The sequence below is a fragment of the Spermophilus citellus genome (genome assembly GCF_964194105.1).
Source record: "Spermophilus citellus genome assembly, chromosome: 8".
Lineage (NCBI taxonomy): Eukaryota > Metazoa > Chordata > Mammalia > Rodentia > Sciuridae > Spermophilus > Spermophilus citellus.
The window spans coordinates 36,598,684-36,609,329 of record NC_138189.1 but is presented as its reverse complement, the minus strand read 5'-3'; the positions used below and the strand labels follow the sequence as shown (position 1 = coordinate 36,609,329).

The 10,646-nt window shown below is 34.1% G+C and overlaps 1 pseudogene across 1 annotated transcript; it reads left to right on the top strand.

The window, feature by feature from the left end:
- The first annotated feature begins 429 nt into the window (after positions 1 to 429).
- LOC308654253 (small ribosomal subunit protein uS15m-like) lies at positions 430 to 1,207 on the top strand (annotated as a pseudogene). The gene has a single exon. The product of its transcript is annotated as a small ribosomal subunit protein uS15m-like (transcript).
- Positions 1,208 to 10,646: the final 9,439 nt, after the last annotated feature.

The following is a 10,646-nucleotide window of genomic DNA, read 5'->3' as shown; positions in this document are numbered from 1 at the left end:
TCACAGAGTGAACTTCTCTGAGGGCTGTCCAATTCCTAAACTCTGCTCAATTAAACTTTATTAAATTTAATTTGACTAATTTTTTTTTTGTTTTTTTGTTTAACAGTGATATAGTACTAAGTTTTTGCACTAGAGAGAATGTGTTGGAGAGCTCAGAGAAAATTTCTGAAGTATCACAATGCTCCATTCGCAGTTATCCAGAACTTGATCTGCCTACCAACTACATTGCCCTGAATATGTGTGTTGATATACTGGGAATCTTTTTGGACATCAAAGCAGAGGTAGTCAAAGTGTTTTACCCACTCTTACTGAGCCATCAAGGTGGCACCCTTGTGGCCAGGTCCTTATCACAAAGGGGACAATGGCTGTGGCGCCGGCCTGGTGAGGATCAGAAGTCACCATGCTGATGGCTGTGTGGAGGGCCCAAAGATGGGTTCAAACCCAGATAGTGACCTGGCCCTAGTCTTTGGCCTACTGGGGAGCCAGAGTATCAGGCTTCCCTCAGACCAGTAGGCCTTCTGCCTCAAAGTCTCCTACAGGCTACTGGTGGATATGCTATCCAAACACCAGCCCAAACAAGACCATGACCCATCCTCTTCCACGCTGCTCAAAGAATACCAGAACATCCCTGGAATTAAGAAAGTTGATAATGTTGTGAAGATTCTTGTTTTTGGAAATGGCCAACCAGAAAGGGAAGCTAAGAATCAAGCAAGAAGAGTTGATGAACACAGTCATGGCAAACCCTGAGGACACCAGATCCCTGGAGGCTCAAATTGTTGCCTTGACCATCAAGATCCACAATTATGAATAACACATGCAGAAACAGGGAAAGGATAAAAGACACAAACGCTATCTACTGATGATCATTGACCAGAGGAAAAAGATGCTCAAAAACCTCCGTAAGAACAATTATGATGTGTTTGAGAAGGCATACAGGGAGGTGGGATCGGGTACACTTTTCCTCTGTCTATTACTAAAATGCTCACTGATGATTTGTGTGCAAGGAGGCTCGGCGCCTTTGGTTTTCCAGGAGGCACAAAAGCTGAAGAAACAAAAAAGGGATTTTAAAATCTGCAGCCAAGCAGTTCCCAAACAAGAAGACCAGGGGAATCTAGATACTCTTCCAAAGCCAGAGCAGAGATACTCAAAGAAACCAATAAAGTCTGTTAAAATTAAAAATAAAAAAGTTTTACCCACTCTTTATTAACTGACTCCTCTTTCCCCCAAATTTGCTTGAGGCTGATGATGTCATGCATGCACAGGTTCATTACTCATATAATGAGGCTTCTGGAGATGCAGAGCAGGTTTCCCAAGCATGTCAATAGAGTGCTGAGATCTAGGAAAGGAGGGTGACTGGGATTTTCACGATAGTTGGTGAGTGGACCTGTGGTGAGGATTATACAAGGGCTTGAACTTGAACATGCATGATTTGAACTTCCTTCCCGAGCCTGAGGAGGGAAAACCTGCATTTCTAACTTTCTTATCAGCTTTCCCTGATGTTGAATGGAAGGCAAGGAAGGAATGTGACTTCAAAGCTGTCAGAAAACATCAAAGAATGGATTCAGGCTCATCGTGATAGCTATTGAATGCATCCACAAATACTTTCCTGTGGTTCCTGAGCTCTCCAGTTAAAGCTGAGAACACAAATAGTTCTTATGATCCTAGGCTCCAGAGGTGGAATGGATCACTCAGTGATGTCAATCATCTTCAGAAAAGGTGCCTTACAATGGGGAAGGGAGACCTTTATAAGAATTTTCAAGGCCCTGTTCCAGCAAAACAGAATGAGGATAATCATCTCTTTGATCTATCAAGGTTTGAATTGTATAGAACTTTACTTTTCTCTGAATATCTTTAAAAAAGTAGGCAAAAGCAGAGGCTTTGATGGGGGGAGAGGCTTCTTGCAGTCTTCAGATGATATTGGTGGAAACATGAGGTTAAAGGAATAATTCTATAAAATGGGCCCACTCTGCTGACCCCCAAGTGCTTTCTTTCCAAGAAGCAATTGACTTGTAGCCCTGACTGGCTTAAGTGGACAGAAAATGTCACCCTACTCAGCAAGCTAGCTTTTATTTGCAAGAGAATTCTGGCCCAAAACCATATCCAAAAGAGAAACCCAAATTACTCTGAATGGGGATATCTTTGTGAACCTTTTCACAGACCAGATTGTGGAACTCAGGGAGATAAGGATAATTCATTCCTTTTAACCACAAAATCTGTAAAAAGTATGGTTAAAAATCTAATTAGAACCAGTCAGCATGGGTCAAGGTGACCTCGAGTTGTCATGGCAGTGGGACTTGAAGGTCTGATGTTATCCTGCTGCTGTCAATCAAAAGTCAAGAAGAAGACCTGGGAAAGACTCTCTGGAAACTTCTCTGGGATCCCCAATGAAACTGGAGTGAAGGGAAGAGACACACTGTCCCTTTACTCTCCAAGAGGTTACAGTCTGTTAAGAGTGTCCCCTTTTCCCTTTCCCTTTCCTTTAATAAACTAATGCCTGTTACTCTGAGGGAGATAACTGAAATCTTTCTGACTCCATCACAAGAATTGGAGTTTGCAGGGGAGGGTCTTTATGCTACCTCAGTTTCTAAGAAGGCCCCAGCCCTGTGACAATATCAGGTCCCCATGTACACCCTGGGAGTTTTATCTCTTCTTCCTTAAATAAATCCTACTCTGTTCATTCTCTTCTTTCATTATTGTTCATGGATTTTTATTCTTCCAATATGCAAAACAAGAACCCAGAAGGAAATTGGTGAGGCTTGCAGCTGCCCAGACCCCATCAGCCAACAGAAGCAGATAATTTAGTTTCATCTCAAAACTCAAGTTTCAGCTTTACCTTTCTCATTCAATTTTTGTAGTACATAGAGTTGTTTTTAAGAAAAGGTCTCAGTAACTTGGTTTGTGTAAGTAGCTTTAAGAGAAAAATGGTCAAAACAATAGTATTTTCTATGTCTAGGGGGAAATTTATTCTGTTAGCTGACTTGATAGTTGTCTTACAAATTATTCCCAAAATCATCAATAGAAATATTTTTTTAGAGGAAAATAGGCATTCAAAATGAAGTAAATTTCAAAAAATGCATATAGATTTATTGTATGCATTTTGATAGTTTTCCCAAAACATTTAACCAGGATGGCTCCTTACAACTTAGCTTAACTTTAATTGTACCGAATGCTGGTACATATTTTATAACCTCACAGAAGCAGAACTCACCCTCTAGGGTTTTCACAGGAAATGTTTGAAATGATGACTATAGTAGACAGGATATGTCTTGAGCATTCGTGCGCCCTCCTCCAGTTGGAACAGTTTCCAAAGTCCTTTGGAGACATGAGTAGAGTCAGGTTCATAGCATAAAATGTAGTATAGGCCAAACATAATTTTATCCTACTGAACATTGCTGCATTGAATCAATAATACTGACTTTTGGTACTGTTGAAGGAAAATATGATTCATAGTGGCTTTATTTTGCTGTTGATGAAATGTTAAAAAGAAAACAGAAAAGCAATTGTTTAATCCAGTTAGCTACCTAGGAGAAGCCAACCAGAAATAAAAGGCCCTATTTTGAGGAATCTTCCAATCTACAAGATTAGTGATAGCGCTCTGATCACACTGTACCTAATGTTTTCTGCTCTTCAATTAAGGAAGCCAGGAAAGTTCTTTATCAATAGAAGTTTTTGTTTTTGTTTTTGTTTTGCATCAGGGATTGAACCCATGGTGGGGAGTGGGGGTTTAAACACTGAGCTGAATCCCCAACACTTTTTTTTTTTTAGAGACAGTGTATTACTAAGTTGCTTAGGGCTTCCTAAGTTGCTAAAAATGGCCTTTTTCTGACTTAGAAGTTATTCTATTAATGTGTTTTTCTCTCACACTACCCTAAATTCCACATACCACATAAAGATTTTATTAACAAAATATTTAATTTTTTTCATCATTATAACTCCTATGGATTTTAATTTTATTTCCTTTATGTATTAATTACTTCTAAATGCTGATTTAGTTGTGAAAACAATAAAAGCATAAGCATTCCAAATTAATTATCACTTTTAATAAAGCTTTATAGAAAGATTTTATAAAAAATATGCTAAAGTTGTCAAATGAATTTTTCCCTCACAGTAGTTTTGGCGCACAGAGGAAACAATACGTATTTATTTGTTATATTATTGTATTCATTAACGTCATGAATGCTAAATTCATGTTTTCTTTAAGCTTTATAAGTTCATCCTCCAAATTTTATATTTACATTTTATAATTTAAGTTATAAGAAATAAAAAATAATAATGTTATAGTGGTGTTAAATATTACTTAAAATTCAAATTGAAGAGATTAAACTTTAAATATTTGATTCCATTTATATAGTTAATTATATTCTGGAATATCTGAAGCTGTATTTGTATAATAATTAAAAAATAAATAAATAAATTTCATTTCTTAGTCATTATCAATGCAATTATTAATCAGCAAAATTTTCTTAGCCATTTATTAGTTTTATAAATTAGTAATATATAGAAATTCAAACTCTAGTAAACATTTGATACATTAAAATTAATATTTGCTGTATTCTTTTAAACTTTCAAATGAAATTATGCCTAAGAGGGCCTATAAATTTTTTTATTGTGGTCAAAAGGTCGAATGTTAAACAATAATATCACAGATATTTAAAACCATAAAAACACTTATTGTTCCAGAGATCAAAAAAATTAATTGACATAAACAAATTAAAATCATGCAGCAATTCTAAATCTATTTAAATTTGGAAAGATGTTTGGTTTATAGGAAAAGAGTTTTTTGTTTTTGTTTGTTTCACTTTCATTTCATTCCCATTGAAATTATAGGTATGTTCTAACCTCCATTGAATTTCTTTTTTCTAGAGCAAGGATTTGAAAACAGGCACATGACTTAAATCCAGTTTGCCTCATATTTTATTTGCTATTCACAAGTTAAGAATGGTTTCAAATGTTTAAGTGACTGGGATAAAAAAGGGAAAGAAAAATATTTGTGACATAAAGTCATACAAAATTCAAATTTTAGAACCAATAAATAAAGTTTATTAGAACATCTATTCATGCTCTATTGCTGACAAGAGTTAACAGCAGAATTCAGTAAATGCAACAGGGACTGAATGGTCTGCAAAGATGAAAACATTGGCTACTTGGCTCTTTCCAGAATGTATGCTGACCATTGGCCTCCTAATCACAAATCTGAATTTAGTATTAGAATCCAAGAGTTACAAATCCCTACCATTCTTCTTAAGAATATATATATATATATATATATATATATATATATATATATATATATAAATAAATAAAGAGAAACACCAAATATTTGCAGGTCATTGACTAGGTGGAGTTTGTTGATTTTACATCACTCCAAGCCTTCTTTATGAAGAGCTTTACTTTTCTAAAAGCCCAACTTGAATTTATAAAGGAGGGGAAGGGGGCTGAAATTTCCATTCAGGCACTTTCACACCTATAGATGTTGTATATACTGGTTGAATTTCTTACCTACCATACCCTTCAGACCATGCCCTTATTAAAAAGACCTGGGGGGGGACTTGTTTGTCCTTTTCATCACCTTAGGACACAGTAAATCTGTCTGAGCCTCATTAGATCCTGAAACAGTTTTGATCTTTAATCTTAGATTTCCCAGGCTCCATAACTGAAAGAAATATCTGTTGGTTATAAATTTGTTTGTGAATGTGTGTGTATGTATATGTATGTGTATGTATGTGTGTGTGTGTGTGTGTGTGTGTGTGTGTGTGTATATATATATATATATATATATATATATATGTTTCATGTGTATATATATCTTTTTGTGTATATATATATATATATATATATCTTTTATACATATATGTGTCTTTTGTATGTATATGTATATCATGTATATATACATGATATATATATATATATTTTATTATATATACATATATACATGATATATGTATATATAATAAAAGATATATTATATATTATATAAAAGATATATAATATATCTTTTATTTAATATATAAAAGGAATCATATAGTGTGTGACCTTATGTCTCTGGCTCCTTTCACTTGGCAATTTTTCAGGTATATATAAGTTGAAGTATCAGTACTTTGTTTCCACTTATTTCTCAAAAATATTCCATTATTTGTGGAAAGCATCATTTGTTTATTCATTCATATATTGATGGACATTTGGGTTGTTGCCGCTAATTAGATATTTTGATTAATGCTATTATAGACATTCATGTGAAAGTTTCTGCATGGATATATGCTTCTAATTATCTTAGTACATATCTAGAAGTGGAGTTGCCCAGTTATATAATAATACTATGTTTAAATTCTGAGGAAAATACTCTTTTCTACAAAGGTTTCCCATTTTACATTTCCAGCAACCAAGTACAAGGACTCATATTTCTCCACTTAATCATCAACATTCATTAATTTTCTATTTTTTTTTTTGCTTAAAGATATTCTAGTAGGTATGAAGTATTATCTCATTGTGGTTATTTCACTTATTTATTTACATTTTATGTGGTGCTGAGATTTGGACCCAGTGTTTCACACATGCCAGGCAAACGCTGTATCACTGAGCCACAAGCCCAGCTCTCAATGTGGTTTTGATCTATATTTCTTTCTTTTTTTTTATTATGCCATGTGTTGCTTTATTTTCTAATAATTTATACATATGTAGGCACATGTATTTTTTGATAATTCCCAGTCATATATGTACACACATACATTCTCCATCTTAATAAATTACCTGTAATATGACATATCATCAATAATTTCAATATTGAGCATTCTGTGTTTCAATTCTCCTTTGGGTGGATGGGGAGTACCTGGAATTGAACTCAGGAGCACTTGACAACTGGGCCCAATCCCAAGCCCTATTTTGTATTTTATTTAGAGATACTGACTTGCTTAGAGGCTTGCTTTTGCTGAGAATGGCTTTGAACTCGCTATCCTCCTGCCTCAGCTTCCCAATCTCCTTTGATTACAGGCATGTGCCTCCATGCTGGGTTTGTATTTTAATTCTTTTTATAAATGTATTTTTTATTCTGATTTGTTATATATGACAGTGGAATGCATTATAATCTATATTACACATATAGAGCCTATTTTTTCATATAGCTGGTTGTATACAAAGTTCACATGATTTGTGTCTTCATACATGTACTTAGAGTATTGGTGTCTGTCTCATTCCATCATCTTTTCTAATCCCCATGATCTATCCCTTCACCTCCCACCCCTTTGCCCTATCTTCATTTACCCTAATTCTCCCATGCTTTCCCTCCCAACCCCACTATGAATCAGCCTCCTTACATCAGAGAAAACATTTGGCCTTTAGTTTTTTGGGATTAGCTAACTTCACCTAGCATTATATTCTGCAGCTCCATCCATTTACCTGCAAATGCCATGATTTTATTCTCTTTTATTGCTGAGTAACATTCCATTGTGTATATATAACACATTTTCTTTATACATTCATTTATTAAAGGGTATTTAGGTTGTTTCCACAGTTTAGCTATTGTGAATTATGTTGCTATAAACATTGATGTGGCTGTTTCCCTGTAGTATGCTGTTTTTAAGTCCTTTGGGAATAGACCATGGAGTGGGATAGCTGGGTCAAGTGGTGGTTCCATTCCAAGATTTCCAATATATCTCTATACTGCTTTCCAGATTGGTTGCACCAATTTGCAGTCCCACCATCAATGTATGAGTGTACCATTTTCCCTATTCTCACTAACACTTATTGTTGTTTGTATTCTTGAGGGCTACCATTTTGACTGGAGTGAGATGAAATTTTAGAGTAGTTTTGATTTGCATTTCTCTAATTGCTAGGGATATTAAACATGTTTTAATATAGTTGTGGATTAATTGTATATCACCTTGTAAGAAGTGTCTGTTCAATTTGTTGGCCCATTTATTGATTGGGTTATTTATTTATTTTGGTGTTTAGCTTTTTGAGTTCTTTTTATACACTAGAGATTAGTGCTCTATCTGATGTGCAAGTGTAAAAATTTACTCCCAAGGTGTAGGCTCTCTTTTCACTTCACTGATTGTTTTTCTGAGAACAAGCTCTTTAGTTTGAATCCAATCCATTTATTGATTCTTGATTTTAATCCTTGCATTATACAAGTCTCCTAAAGAAAGTTCCGGCCTAATCTGACATGATAAAGATTTGGGCCTGCTTTATTCTATTATATGCAGGGTCTCTGGTTTAATTCCTAGGTTCTTGATCCACTTTGAGTTGAGTTTTGTGCATGGTGAGAGATAGGGGTTTAATTTCATTTTGTGGCATATGAATTTCCAGTTTTCCCAGCACCATTTGTTGAAGAGGCTGACTTTTCTCCAATGTATGTTTTTGGTGTCTTTGTCTAATATAATTTTAAAGATTTGGGCTATTCTCTCTGTACTCTGTTCTGTACCATTGGTCTACTAGTCTTTTTTGGTGCCAAAACCATGCTGTTTTTGTTATTACTGCTCTGTAGTATAGGTTAAGCTCTGGTATAGTGATGCAATCCGCTAATCTTCTTGCTAAGGATGCTTTAAGTATTCTGGGTCTCTTATTTTTCCAGATGAATTTCAAGACTGTTTTTTCTATTTCTATGGGGAATGTCATTGGGCTATTGTAAATGGGTAGTTTTTCTCATTTCTGTTTCAGAGGATTTGTCACTGATATACAGAAAAACCTTTAAATTATTGGTGTTGATTTTGTACCCTGCTACTTTCCTGAATTTATTTACTAGTTATAGAAGATATCTGGTGGAATTTTTCTAGGTCTTCTACTGTATAGAATCATATTGTCAGCAAATAGTGCTAATTTGAGTGTTTCTTTACCTATCCATGTACCTTTAATTTCTTTCATTTGTATAATTGCTCTGGCCAGTGTTTCAAGAACTATGTTATATAGAAGTGGTGAAAGAGGACATCCCTGTCTTGTTACAGTTTTAGAGGGAAGGGTTTCAGTTTTTCTCCATTTAGAATGATGTTGACCTGGGGCTTAGCATAAATAAATTTTATGATGTTGAGATATGTTCTTGTTATCCCTAGTTTTTCTAGTGTTTTGAACATGAAGTGGTGCTGTATTTTGTCAAATGCTTTTTCTGCATCTATTTAGATGATCATATGGTTCTTATCTTTAAGTCTATTGATGTGATAAATTATCTTGTTGATATGTTTTTGTACTTGACTTGCTAGAATTTTATTGAGAATTTTTGCATCTTTATTCATTAAAGTTATTGGTCTGAAGTTTTCTTTTTTTGATGTGTCTTTGCTTGGTTTTGGAATCAGAGTGATATTGGCCCCATAGAATGTGTTTAGAAGTACTCCCTCTTTTTCTATTTCATGAAATAATTTGTAGAGTCAAAGCATTAGTTTTTTCTTTTTATTTACTTTGCTGTATCATACATAGATGGGATGTAATTTCTCATTTTTCTGATTATACATTTTGTAGAATCACATTGGTCATACAGTCACATACATACATACAGTAATAATGTCTGCTATCTTTTTTATCACTACATCTCCTGCCTTCCCCTCCTTTCACTTCCCTCTATCTAATCTAACACTATTTTTTGCATTACAATTCTTAATACACATATATACCACAATTTTTGTATCTCTGTTTGTATATAAAGTATGTTGACACCCAATTCAAGTCTTCATACATGTACTTTGTATAATGATGTCCATCACATTCTTTATAGGTATTGTAGAACTCAGCTGTGTATCCATCCAGTCCTGGGATTTTCTAGGTTGGTAGGCTTCTGATCGCCTCTTCTATTTTATTGCTTGGAATTGGTCTGTTTAAATTGTGTGCATAATCCTGATTCAATTTGGGTAAATTATATAACTCTAGAAATTTGTCAATTCCTTCACTATTTTCTATTTTATTGTAGTACTAGTTTTCAAAATAATTTCTAATTATCTTCTGTATTTCTGTTTTGATATGTCCTTTTTCATCACATATTTTAGTAATTTGAGTTTTCTCTCTCCTTCTCTTTGTTAGCATGGCTAAGGGTTTGTCAATTTTATTATTTTTTCAAAGAACAAATTTTTTGTTTTGTCAATTTTTTCAATTTTTTTAAATTTCATTGAGTTCACCCCTGATTTTAATTATTTCCCGTCTTCTACTGTTTTGGGTGTTGGTTCTTTTTCTAGAGCTTTGTGGTATAATGTTAGGTCATTTATTTGTTGACTTTTTCTTCTTTGAAGGAATGACATTCATGCAATGAATATTCCTCTTAGAACTGCCTTCATAGTGTCCCAGAGATTTTGATATGTTGTATCATTCTTCTCATTTACCTCAAAGAATTTTTAATCTCCTTCTTGATGTCTTTTGCTACCCATTGTTTATTCAATAGCATATTATTTAGCCTCCAGGTTTTGGAATAGTTTATATTTTTTATTTTATCATTGATTTCTCATTTCATTACATTATGATCTGATAAAATGCAGGGCAGTATTTCTACTATTTTGTATTTGGTAACAGTTGCTTTCTGGCATAAATTATGGTCTGTTTTAGAGAAGGATCCATGTGCTCCTGAGAAGAAAGTGTATTCGTTCACTGAAAGATGATATGTCATATGTCAGTTAACTCTAAGTTATTGATTGTATTATTGAATTCTATAGTTCCTTTGTTTAATTTTTGTTTTA